This window comes from Callorhinus ursinus, unplaced genomic scaffold, assembly GCF_003265705.2.
Source record: "Callorhinus ursinus isolate GAN/ISIS: 27379988/994484 unplaced genomic scaffold, GSC_fseal_2.0 scaffold43, whole genome shotgun sequence".
Taxonomy (NCBI): Eukaryota; Metazoa; Chordata; class Mammalia; order Carnivora; family Otariidae; genus Callorhinus; species Callorhinus ursinus.
The window spans coordinates 9,340,360-9,353,919 of record NW_027397105.1 but is presented as its reverse complement, the minus strand read 5'-3'; the positions used below and the strand labels follow the sequence as shown (position 1 = coordinate 9,353,919).

The 13,560-nt window shown below is 42.9% G+C and overlaps 1 pseudogene; it reads right to left on the bottom strand.

Annotated features, from left to right (window-relative positions):
• Positions 1-11,642: 11,642 nt before the first annotated feature.
• Positions 11,643-13,143, bottom strand: LOC112817241 (importin subunit alpha-1 pseudogene; annotated as a pseudogene).
• Positions 13,144-13,560: the final 417 nt, after the last annotated feature.

The window sequence follows — 13,560 nt, the reverse complement described above, 5'->3', positions numbered from 1 at the left end:
CGAAGGTGGGCATGTGTGGGACCTGGGAGGCTGGTTCGGGCTGTTGAAATGCAGATGATGACGGGTTTTGGAGCTGGGTGTAGCAGTGGAGATAGTAAAGGGTGACAGTTGGAGAACCTCTAAGTTACATCTGAGTTCTCTTCTCCATCTCTACTTGCGAGGCTATTTTGCTCAGCCTCATGGCTTTGAGCATCTTCTGTATACTAAGACTCCCAACTGTATCTCCAGCCCAGACCCTGTCCAGCTGCCTACTTGACATCTCTGTTCATTAGCTCTCTAGTGGGCATCTCCACCTCGACACCTCCTGCACTATACTCTGGATCCACCTCACCCTAGACCCATACCCCCCGGCATCCTTCTATGCAACATGGGGCTAGAACTCAAGATCCTGAGATCAAAACCTGAGCTGAGATCAAGAGTCAGGTGCTCAACTGACTGAGCCACCCAGGGGCCCCACATCCTTCTATATTGCAGTTGATCACAAGTCCATCCTTCCAGGTGCTTAGGTCAAAAACCTTGAAGTCATCTTTGATTTTTCCTCTCTTTTGCTCACCACGGCCAATCTGTCAACAGGAAAATCTATTGATTCCATCTCCAGCATATATATAGAATGATGCACTATCATGGCTTTCTTAAATCACTATAGTCATTGGCTAATCTCCTTCCTTCCAGCCTTCTCAACAGACTAGTGGGATCTTTTCAAAATGCAGGGCAGATCATGTCACTCCTTCCCTCAAAACCTGCAACAGTTCCTTATTCCATTCAAGAAAAGTCCAAGTCCACACCTTAGTCGACAGGACCTTATGGGATCTGCCTTCCTGTCACCCAGGACCTCATCTCTTATTCCTTTCTCTGTTCCAGCTGCCTTGCCTCTGTGCTGTTTTTCAAACTTTCCAGGAACTTCCCTACCTCAGGACCTTTGCACTGGCTGTTCCTCTCCCTAGGATGCTCTTCACCCTGCTATCCACATGGCTATTCCCTCCTGCCCTTCAATCTTTGTTCGAATGTCACTGACCAAAGAAGAATGCTATGGCCTTCCATTTAACATCACAAACTGGACACTTCACTCACCTTGCTTTACATTTTCTTTTCTCCTAGACCTTGGCAATCCTTTTAGCATCCAATATAATTTACTTATTTTTTTTTTAAAGATTTTATTTATTTATTTGAGAGAGAGAGAATGAGAGATAGAGAGCACGAGAGGGAAGAGGGTCAGAGGGAGAAGCAGACTCCCCGCCGAGCAGGGAGCCTGATGTGGGACTCGATCCCGGGACTCCAGGATCATGACCTGGGCCGAAAGCAGTTGCTTAACCAACTGAGCCACCCAGGCTCCCCCAATATAATTTACTTATTATGTTTGTATTTTACTCACTATCTCCTCCTCCCAGGATATAAGGTCCAGGGGGCAGTAACCTTAGTCTGTTTTGTTCACAGCAACAACTACAGTGCCTGGCACATAGTAGTAAATCATGAAGTATATTTTGAATCAATCAATGAATTTATCTTGTGGCTTTTTATAAAAATGCCACCACACAGCATATTAGCCACTTAATTCATTTATCCAACAACTACTGACTGAACACATATTTAACCCCAGGAACTGGATTAGACCCTGAGATGCGACTTGCTCCAGACAAAGGAATATTATTCAGTGATAAAAAGAAATAAGCTCTTAATGATGTAATGTATGGTGATTAACATAACATAATGAAAAAAAAAAAAAGAAATGAGCTTTCAAGCCACGGAAAGACATGTAGGAAACTTACATGCACATTGTTAAGTGAAAGAAGCTAGTCTGAGAAGGCTAGCTTGATTGGCATGATTCCAATTATATGATATTCTAGAAAAGGCAAAACTCTGGAGATACTAAAGAGATCAGGGGTTGGCAGAGGTTCAGAGGGAGAGAAGGAAGATGATTAGTTGAAACACCGGGTACCTTTAGGGCAGTAGAACTATTCTGTATGGAGCTGCAGTGGAGGATACATGATATCACACATTTGTCAAAACCCCTAAAAATATACAACACCAAGAGTGAGCCCTAATGCAAACTATGGATCTCGGTTAATAATAATGTTTCAGTATTGGTCCATCAATTGTGACAAGTATACCACACTAGGGCATGGTGCTAATAATGGGAAACTGTGGGAGAGGGAATGTATTAGAACTCGCTGTACTTTCTTCTTGGCTTTTCTGTAAAACTAACACGGCTGCAAAAAAAAAAAAAAAAAGTCTGTTAATTAAAACAACAGCACCAACACTCATTAGCTAACTGCTCCTTAAAACCTGTTGTTTTTCCAGCACTCCCTGTCTCCCTGTCTCAATCAGTTTCATCGAGCATCCAGTTATGCCCGGGATCCGGGAATTGCCCTTGATACCTTCTTACACTCAATTTTGCATGTCATGAATCAGCAAGATGTGCTGCCTTGACCTCCTAAGCAGTTCTGAATTCACTATCTCCACCAGCATCCCAGGTCATCAGCCATCACGTGGACTACTATAGCAGCCTCCTCCATGGTCTTCCTGCTACCATCTTGAACCTTCCATCCTTTTTCACGTTGTAGCTACCACGACTTCAAAACACAAATCTGAGAGTGTCAGCCCCTGCTTAAAACCTTGATACCTTCCTATTCCTTTTAGGATGAAGACAAAGTGTCTTCATGTGACTTCTCTTCAATGTCCGTCCCTGGCAACTCTTCCAGGCTTATTTCCCACTGCACCCCCTTGTGTGGTTCAGGCATGTTGAGGATCCCTTTTTTTCACAACTAACCAGTCTGTCCCTTCCCCTAATGACCCCTTCTCCTTTCTCTTTGCTGGATGGTTTCTACTCAATCCTTTCAATTTCAGTTGGATTATCACTTCTTCAGAGAAGTTTTCTCTAACCTAGGATCAACTCTCTACCTTGATGCTCCAAGCAACTTGAGATTGTATGTTTATTTGTGATTGATTGATGCCAGTCTGTAGGCTGTACAAACCATACCTACACTCCCTGGGGGTAGAACAGAACCTGCTTTTGCTGATCATTAATTTTTCATGCTTGACCACAGTGCTCAAATAATATTTGTTGATGAGTGAATAAATAAGCGAACAAAACTTCAAAACATCACTTATGATTTTGAGGATGGTGAATATCCACTCAAGCTTTCACCCTTGGCCACCATCTTTGCCTTTGGCTTAAAGCAAACAGAGAGACTGTGTCCTTTACTCAGGGAACAGGGACCTGTTTGGATGATTCAAAATTTCAGAGAGAGCTACATGTGTTGCATCTGTTATTTTAGAATTCTGCTTTTTCGGAAAGCTCACCGACTCAGCTGCAAGTACTCACTCAGTCCGTGATCTCATTCAGGGAGGGAGCATTTTGGATTTAAACACATTTGGCTGTTGAAAAATCCTGATTGCAAAATAGGGTGACTTCATGCTCTTCATTCCCCCCTTCCCCCTTAGAAGAAGCACAGTTTTCTTTACACTGGGCCAGCCTGGTGAGAAGTTCTCTGAAGGGACAGAAAAACAGCATTTAAGAGACATCCAGTTTCAGCTTCATAAAAGGACCATTGTAGTAGGGGTTTTACATGTCCATTTGTAATGAAATTTCCATGTGTCTGTTACAGAATGTCACATCATCAGGTATTAGGTTTTCCAGTGTGGATGAGGTTATTTATTCTCCCCTTCCTGGGGTTCAGAGATCCACCCGCCTCTTTCCCTACTGAAGTCCTGCCCTGCATCGCATTTGGGAACCTCACGATCCCCTCCACGTTCTTTCAGAGGTTTGTTCCTATTTCCATTCATTTATTCATTCAACAAACATTCAGCGCCCACAAGAAGGCATAGGCACTGCTTTTGCCACAGTGATTTCCTTGGCTTTCAATGGCTTACTCTTCCTCCTACTAGGGTATAAGCTCCAGGAGGGCAGGGGTCTTTGTTTTGCTCACCTGTGTATCTCAAGTACCTCAACTAATGCCTGGTGCCCAGTGAACACTTGTTGATTGAATGGATGCATGACTCTCTTATGTCAAAATATATTCTAGATTCCTTCCTATGTTTTGCCCACCTAGCATTCAGCATCCGTTTCTTCCTTTTGGGGGGATTAGAACCCTGGTTTTCCATGGGGAAAAATCCGCATCCCACTCTCAGACCCCGGGGTGGGGGTGGAGGCCAACGTGATGCCCAAGATTCAAGTCACTGAGACTGGCTTCCAGGTCTTTTGTTGGAATTCCTGAGAGGAGAACCTCTCTCAGAGGGACTTGAAACAGGAAAGTTGTACATCTGTCATGTCGGAGGGCCACCATAGAATGACAGCTTGCCTGGGAGTGGAGCCCAGACTGAGGAAAGCAGAGCTTAGAGAAATAGAGAAAAAGTGAGTTCTGATGACATTGCTTTTTCTGCTTCAGCTAGTGTCTATCTGTATTAGTTTCCTAGACCTCTTGTAACAAAGTACCACAAACTGGGTGGCTTAAAAATCCAGTCATTTGGGATTAACGCCCACCCTAATGACCTAATTTTAACTTGATTACCTCTGTAAAGACTCTGTTTGCAAATAAGGTCACATACACAGGGACTGGGGGTTAGGACTTCCAACACTTCTTCTTTATTTGGAACACAGTTCAGCCCATACCACATCTCTTGTAGCTGATTTACATGTTTCAGTTCCATAAAGCAAATCCTGTGTTTTGCAGGAAGCCATCCAAATGAAGAACAGACATTTCCATTTATTTTCATGTAATTTTTCTATGTAATTGGGAGGAAGGAGGCTGGAAACAAAACAGCAAAACAAGAAACTGCATTTATGAGGAAGAAGGCAGTGTTGTATATTTCTTGATAAATACATACATACATAAATAAACATACATATAAATACACATATATATTTATATGAATTCTATGTAATTCTATCACCTACTTATCTATCTATGTATCTATCATCAATCAATCCTCTCTCATTTCAGTGCTTATGGTACAGAATGTTTCAGAGTGCCTATGCTTTCTTTCTCATGTGTTAATCCCAGGATAAAAAACAACAGAAAGACATCTAACCCGACTAGAATTTGCCCCCCCCCAACTCAAAAGGGATTCTCCTTATTTCCCCGAATGCTATTAAAGTCTCCGCCTGAGACTGCTGGTCACCCAGCCCAGCAGCTTGAGATCTGGGAAGAGAGGGGGCAGAAGCCAGAGTTGGGGGCTACCCCAGCATGGAGGAGTTGATGTCACACACAGGATCTCCTTTGTAGCAGATGTACCAGGGGCTGAACTGATGCATGATGTCTATGTTTCTCTCTTAGGCTGGTCTCTTACCCAAGTCCACAGCAGAACAGCAAGAATCTCTTTCATGTCAGGCACTGTTCTAGGTGCCGAGGACACAAAAGTAAACAAGAGAAACACAGACTTGGGCTTTAAGGAGATTACATTCTAGTGGGATTAGTGGAGTCTCCATGTCATTCTGGGGAAGCTGGCCTGATACCATAAGCTCCCGGCCCAAGTTTTAGTGAGAACACAAGGCGGAGAAAGGTCTCATTTTCATGTTACCCTTGCAAACTGTGCCCACGTACCTAGCATCTCTCACCAGGCTTCCTCAGGATTTTGTGTCACTTACTCCCTCTTCCAAAAGGACACGCAATGAGTCTGATTTTTAGTTGTAGTTTTTGGCTGCAGTTATTCCTAGAATATTAATATATCTCCAGTGCTTTCTACACCTCAAACCAGCATATACCTTGAGAGCCTCTATCCTTCTATGCTTAGCAGCTTTTAGCTCCATTGTGAAGGAAAAATTTTCAATCATTAAACGTACTGCATCAGACGCATCACACACAGGGTGTTTTGAATTTTTTTTGGAAAAGTCTTTCGAGCTTTCAGGCTGGGTTCTCAAGAAAATGGAAATGACCTCTGCTCTGTCCCAGGAAATGAGAGTTCAGAGTGGCTTCTCACCAAGGGTTGAACAAGTGGATGGATGGCCCCAGGAATCTCAAAGGTGCTCTCTGGGATGAGGGCAAAGTAAGGCAGGAAAGACTGTGGCTCTGGGGGACAGCTGGATTTGGGTCTCAGTCTGGCTGCTTCGCAACTGTGTTGTTCGGGATCAGGCCGACTGGACTCAGTTTCCTCATCTAAGAACATTCAAAAAAACCACCCCAATTTCATGGGATTGTTTATAGAGGGGATGCAGGAGGACTCTATGGGGTGTGGAGTGGGTACCAGCAGGGGGCGTCTGAGACCCAGTGCCCCCAGAGCATCTGTTCTGTGGGGACTTGCTGCCTCATCCTGTGCCTGGGGTTGGCTTCCTATTTCAGAACTTTGATCTCAGATACTCCAAAAGGTTAATCCATTGTTGAATGAGAACCAAATTGAACTTGATCAAATGATCAATACTATGTTAAGGGGTTGGTTAGCCCTATCATAATTTAGGGACTCAAAGACTGGTTCTGTTACTCTCTAGTTGTGTGTCTGGAAGTGAATTATGTACTCTTTCTGTGTCTCAGGCTCTTCATCTGTAAAATGGAGCACGCATCTTATTAAGTTGTTGTTAGTTGCTAAGTTAGCACTTGTAAAATATTTAGATCAGGGCCTGGCACGTAATAAATTTTCAATAAATTTTAGCTATTATTATAAACCCCAATTTGGAAAGAGCTAATAACCCCAACAGTGGCTTTCAGCTGGGGAGGGGGGGGTAAGGGATCATATTGGAATCATGATATTCAATTTCTGGTATTTATTTATTTGAAACCTCAAATAACATGAAGGATTTCTCTTTTCATTTTTCAAAAGAAGTATTAGATTAAAAAAAGCTTGTCCTGCTATACAATAAGATTAGGCTTGCCTATTACTGTGTGCATTATTCATTTCTCGCTCCGTGTGGTAGTGAGTATATTCTTTTCTTTAAGATTTTGTATTTTTTTTAAAAGATTTTATTTATTTATTTGACAGAGAGAGACACAGCGAGAGAGGGAACGCAAGCAGGGGGAGTGGGAGAGGGAGAAGCAACTTTCTGCTGAGCAGGGAGCCTGATGCGGGGCTCGATCCCAGGACCCTGGGACCATGGCCCGAGCCGAAGGCAGACGCAGACACTTAACAACTGAGCCACCCAGGCGCCCCGGTAGTGAGTATATTCTATGTCGAATGTTTTCTGCATGTAAATGGAATTATTCTCCATACCAAGCCTAGCTAATCCACTTACAAAGAAGAAGCTGATAGCAAAACTCTTACATTTGCATAGTCCTTGGACAGTTTATGAACACTTCCAAATCTATAATTTAATGCTCAAAGCATCCTTGCAAATTGAAGAGGGCAGGTGTTATTGAGATCCTTCTTTTATAATGAAGAAATTGTGCCCCCCCCCCCCGAGAAAGAGAGGGACATTCCTAAGGTTCCTAGGTTAGTAGGAGGTGCCTGGAGCAGAATACTTTCTGCCTGGGGCTTCTAGGTGACCAATGGCCAGGGGAGAAATATGCTAGGAAGAGACTACTGTTGTGGTGGGTCCATAGGCAGAGACATGTCTTATGGAATTATTATGGGCACATAGCATCCAGGGCCCGAAAGGAAATGGAAAGATATCAAGTTTTTCTCCCATAGAAAAGCCACCATCTCCTGGCACTGATCCATCTGAAAGGAATTTGGCAACAGAGTAGCAATTTATCAGCAGTCATTTCCCGAATGCCTTCTGGGTAGGACTTTGATGTATGTGCAGGGGCTGTTGGAGGTCAGGAGAGCCACAGGCCACTCCAGGGTTCCTAGAAAAGTAAAATATAGAAATGACAAGTTTCCAAACTCTCTGTGATATCTTTGATGCGCACATTGGAAGTGTAATGCTTTTATGCTACACATTATGGGTCTTCGGGGAATTGCAAATTCAAACAACGAGATACCTATCACTACAAACCTATTGGAATGGCCAAAGTCTGGAACACTGATTGGACACCAAATGTTGGTGAGGATACAGAACAAGAGGAATGCTCATACATTGCTGCTGGGAGTGCAAAATGGTACAGCCACTTTGGAAGACAGTTGGGCGGTGTCTTACAGAACGGAACACACTCTCACTATTTGATCCAGCAATTGTGTTCCTTGGTATTGATCCAGATGAACTGAAACCCATGTCCACACAAAAAGCTGCACACAGATGTTTCTAGCAGCTTTATTTATAATTGCCAAAACTTGGAAGCAGCCAAGATGTCCTTTAGTAGATGAATAGATAAATAAATTGTGGTACATCCAGACAATGGAATATCATTAGCATTAAAAAGAAATGAGTTATCAAGCCAGGAAAAGGCATAGAGGGACCATAAATGCATATTAATTATGAGTGGAAGAATCTGAAAAAGCTGCATACTATGTGATTCCAACTTTATGATATTATGGAAAAAGCAAAACTATGGAGACAATAAAAAAAAATCCGTGGTTGACAGCAGATGGGGAAGGAAGATGAATGTGTGGAGCATAGTGGATTTGTAAGGCAATGAAAATATTTTGGATATTATTATACTTGATCTTAGCCAAAAGGCCGAGAAGCGATCTAGATAATATTATAATGACAGAAATATGTCATACATTTGTTCAAACCCATAAAATATACGGTACCTAAGTGAAACCTAAGATAAATGATGGACTTTGGGTGATGATAATGTGTCAATGTAGGTTCATCGATTGTAACAAATGTACCACCCTGTTGGGGGATGTTGATCATGGGGGAGGTTATGCATGTGTGGGGGCAGGCAGCATATGGGAAATCTCTGTACCACCCACTCAATTTTGTTTAAACTGGAAATTGCTCTGAAAAAAAAAAAAGCCTTAATAAAAAGTAATGCCTTTCAATATACTGAGTGTAGTGCAATATAATTGCACTATTTTAATTAACTATGGGATTTCTAAAAAATAAACATTCAATAATGCACAGCGGGAAGTGGGGCAGGCACATTGTCAACCCTTTATGTCTTGGGTATAGCAGTAACTAAAACACAGTTGCTCTCCTCATGAAGCCATTGACCCACTAGAGTAAACAGACATGAACAGCCAACAATATTACAATGAGTTAAGTATGAATGGCATGTTAGGGGAGGTCCAAAGAAGGAGTGGTGAGCTTTGCCTGGTAGGATCAGAGAAGGCCTCACGGAGGTGGAGAAGTTGGCATTGAACGATGGGTAGAACTTTGCAAAGTAGAGGAGGAGACAGCATTCCAGATGGAGGGAACAGCATGCACGTTCCTGATGTAGCTGCAAATGGTGAGTACCATTTGGAGCGTCACACTGATACCACTTACTTGGCTCAGAGGGAAATCCTATGATGTGGCTTTGGTTCCGGTGGGGCAAGATTTTGCTTTCGCTTTCATGCCTCCAACCCCTTGTGAGGCGCTTAAGTCCTTCCTCCTCCTCCTTGGTTCTGGGGACTGACGAATGAAATGGTAGATGTCCCTAGTTGATGGGTCAGTGAGGGTCCCCAGTGGAGGCCATCTTGATGCAGGGTCTCTTCCTCTTGGTGCTCCAGGACTCTGGATTCAGAGAATCTGCTCTTTTTCCTGTCTTCCCTCCCATTCCCTGGGTAGCTCCGGAGTTTCTTCTGGGAATGAGAACTTATATTAACACTTGCCAATGAAAAATGAAATTAAGTATGTGGATCTCTTGCAAAATAAGTTACGTAAAGCGTTCCAAAGATAAAAGAAATTCTGATGGGCTTGCTGCTATTCTGGATAACTATATTACAACATTCTTTCTTGAGTTGAAAGCTGAAGGTTGACTAGGTGAGATATGTCTTGGGCTCCAACTTGATAACATGATTCAAAGCTGGGAGTTTTGATGCACATCTAAGAGAAATGACAGGCAGCCCCAACAACTCGGGACACCAGAACTGGTAAGAAAGTGCTGGAGGAGCCGGTGGAGGAGGACTTGAGTCTATATGGCTTGGTGTTTAATGCTGTCTTTGCTGTTTAGCATTTCCTTAATAACCTGATTTGTTGAGAGATCTACTACTCTCTTGAGGTGCTGGCCTCTAGAAGGGAGAACATGAAGGAAAAAATAAAGAGGAAGCATGTCTCAATCTATGTACATATCGGTCCTCTGTCTATCTAGAGCTCTCTCTACTTGGCCAGTTGTCCAATCTATCATTATCTGTATCTTTCACCTATTCTTGTCTAATCTTTGGCATATATTTGGAAAGATAATTCAACAGATAGTTTCCTTTAAAAAAAAACAGCTTTATTGAGATATAACACATTCCGTACAATTCACCAACTTAAATTGTACAACTCAATGGTTTTTTAAATATTAACAGAATTGTGAAACCATCCCCACAGTCAAGTTTTAGGGCATTGTTATTACCCCAACAAGGAACCCAATAGCCTTTAGCTGTCACTTGCTTGATTGCTCCATCCTCCCCCTGACCCCCAACCCCCCGGTCTTTGGCAACTACTACTCTACCTTCTGTCTCTATGGATTTGCCGATTCTGGACATTTATATGAGATGGTATCTTTTGTGATGGGCTACTTTCACTTCGCTTAATATTTTCAAGGTTTACCCACATAGTAGCTATTTTTCTTAAGAAGCCCTTATAAGTCAGGTGAGATGTAATAAAACGTTCTCCCTGTCATTGAGTTTATGGAAGTAGGGAAGCAAACTCTGCATGTTATATTGCCTAATAAAGTATTGTTGAATTAATTTTGCCTTATTCAAACTAAGGTGTTAGCCCTGAATCTCCCGCTAGGATTGGGACACAAGTCCTGTCTTCCAAAATGAAGTACTGGTAAAGAGGATAGGTTCTGGAGTCGAATTGCCTGGATTCAAATTCTAGCTCTGCCCACGCACCTCATTGCTACTTGTGTGACCTTGAGCAGGTTATTCAATCTTTCTGAGATTCATTTCCTCTTCTGAAAAATGGGGATTAAAAATTGTACCTGATTTCTAGGATGGCCATGAGGACCAAATGAGATAATAGATGTGAAGCTCTCGACATATTGCCTGGCCCCTGATAAGCCCTCAAGAAAGGCTGACAACCATTGTCATTAATTTTTCAAAGAGCGACAGCCCGTTAGGCACACGAATGACTGTACTACAATATAAGTTCATCAAAAGACCTATGATCAAAGAGCCCTGGGTCACAGTGAAGGGAGAAATCAATTTTGTGCAGGGTGGGGGCCGGGGGAGGGCAGGAATTTTTTTTTTCAGGATTGCAACCAAGTTCCAGACCTACTGTTGTATTTTTTTTTTTTTTAAAGAAAAGAGTGAAATTTAATCTTTATTTACAGGACACTGCAAGAGAGGAGATTCTACATAGAAATAAGAAACCCGCTGAGAGGAGGAGCTTCATACAGTTTGTACAGTCTGGAACTGGTCAAGTAGAGTTTCGTTGTAAAAAGTGCTACAGTAACAAAACACATTTAAAAAGAGTTCTTAGGGCGCCTGGGTGGCTCAGTCGGTTAAGCGTCTGCCTTCAGCTCAGGTCATGATCCTGGAGTCCTGGGATCGAGTCCCGCATCGGGCTCCCTGCTCGGCGGGAAGCCTGCTTCTCCCTCTCCTCCCCACTTGTGCTTTCTCTCTTACTATGTCTGTCTCTCTCTCTCAAGTAAATAAAATCTAAAAAAAATTAAAAGAAAAAAGAGGGTTCTTAGGAGAGAAACAATAAGACAAACTTCTACCAAACAGAGTACACAACAAACATCTTTTGCCTCAGCTGTACAATCTAAAAGTTAAAAGTCCCGGGAGTGCCATCCTGAACTTGGAACGTACAGCCTTCAGAGGTAGTTTCTGGCACAACATTCTGATCTTCCTCTTCCTCCACAGAGAAATCCTTCTCAATCAAGTTTAATGAAGCTTTGTACACGGACTCATTTTCATGGTTTTGTAGAGCTTCAATTTTGTCCAAACCTCCACATTCTTCAATCATGATACTAAGTTTCTCAGTTTCACCTAGTTTCTCAGCAGCCTGAAAGATGTTTGAAATGGCATCTAGAATAACCAGAATAATTTTGGTGTCTTTTGCAGTTAAGAGGTTCATCAATGGTTCTATTATGCCACAATGAACGAGGTATACAATCTGTTCAGCTGTCCCACCACTTGTATGGTTGGTCACAGCCCAGACAGCTTCCTTTTGTGTCTTAAACTCTGCCTTAGAGAGAACACCAACGAGGAATGGGACTAATCCATGATTCACAACTTGCTGTATCTCGTCCTGGCCACCAGCTGTGATGTTTGACATTGTTCACGTAGCTTCCTTCTGAATATTAGTTTTGGGGTTCCTTAGGAGGCTGGGAAAACCAGCAAGTGCTCCTGCATCTATTACAACCTGAGTCTGCTTATCTGTCCCAGCGACAGTATTTCCTATGGCTCTTAGTGCAGGAGTCACAGTGGGTGATTCAGTAGCTCCTAGAAGCTTCGCAAGCTGGGGCACACCTCCTGTTTTCACAACCATTTCAATCCGTTCATTTGGACCATCAGTAAGGTAGGAAATGGCCCAGCAGGTATCTGTCAATACTTCTGGATCATCATGATGCAGGAGACAAACTAAGGTAGGAAGAATCTGCTCAACAGCATCTAATGGGGGTGCAGGATTCTTGTTGCGACAAAGGTTTGAAAGTGTCCAAGTAAGGTTAAAGATGACATATCAGGAACTGCAAGGAGAGCCAATAGTGGGTCAACTGCACCATACTTGATAACCAAGTCCCGAAAAACTGAACCATCACCTGCGATGTTTCCTAGATCCCATACAGCTTGTTCACTGATGTGGGCATGGGAAGATGCCAACAGAGAAATGAATGCTGGGATAGCACCTCCATCTACCACAGCCTTGGTCTGTTCTGATGTCCCAGAAGCAATGTTAGTGAGAGCCCAAGCAGATTCAAACTGAATGGGACTACAATCAGTTCTGCCCAAGAAGGACACAAACTTTGGAATCAAACCAGCCCGGATTATATTGTCTATGGGGGGCTGTTTTTCCCTAGAAAGCAGTTTCCTAGAAGCTTGAGTAGCCTGGAGCTGGCTTTCCAAATTGTTGCTATTTATGCCTTTGACAATGTCATCAACAGACCGATTTACAGTGCCCTGGTTGTTGCGGTTTTCCTGTAGTGGAGAGGTAGCATCATCAGGAAACGAGCTTACGTTCCTCCTTTTCAGCATCTGGTCATCCTTCTTAGCTTTCCTCAGCTCCACACTGACTTCTATTCGGTGCTGCCTCATTTGTTTGGAACATTTATGTTCCTAGCCTGTTCCTCGAGGCCCTTGAGTTCTGTGCCACACGGCGGAAGATGGCCTTTGACCTGGAACTTAAAGGCTGGCTCTGAGTTACGTAGACAGGAAGCAGAAGGGGGCGGAATGAGGATGTGGGCATTTCTCATTGACTTACGTCAAAGTATACAATCTTACCACATGATTAGTGTCACTCTTCTCCATACTTCCTTTTTGGAATTAGTTTTTCTATAATAAACAAGTCATGCAGGCACCTGGTACAACAAACTCCAGAAAGAAAAGCAAGTCTCCTATCTTTGGCCTGTGGTCTTCCTTTCCTTCCTTGGTTGCAGTTGGAATTTTGGAATTTTGTAGCACTCCAGAGGCCAATCACGTGTGCATGTCCGAACATCTAAATATGCATCTATC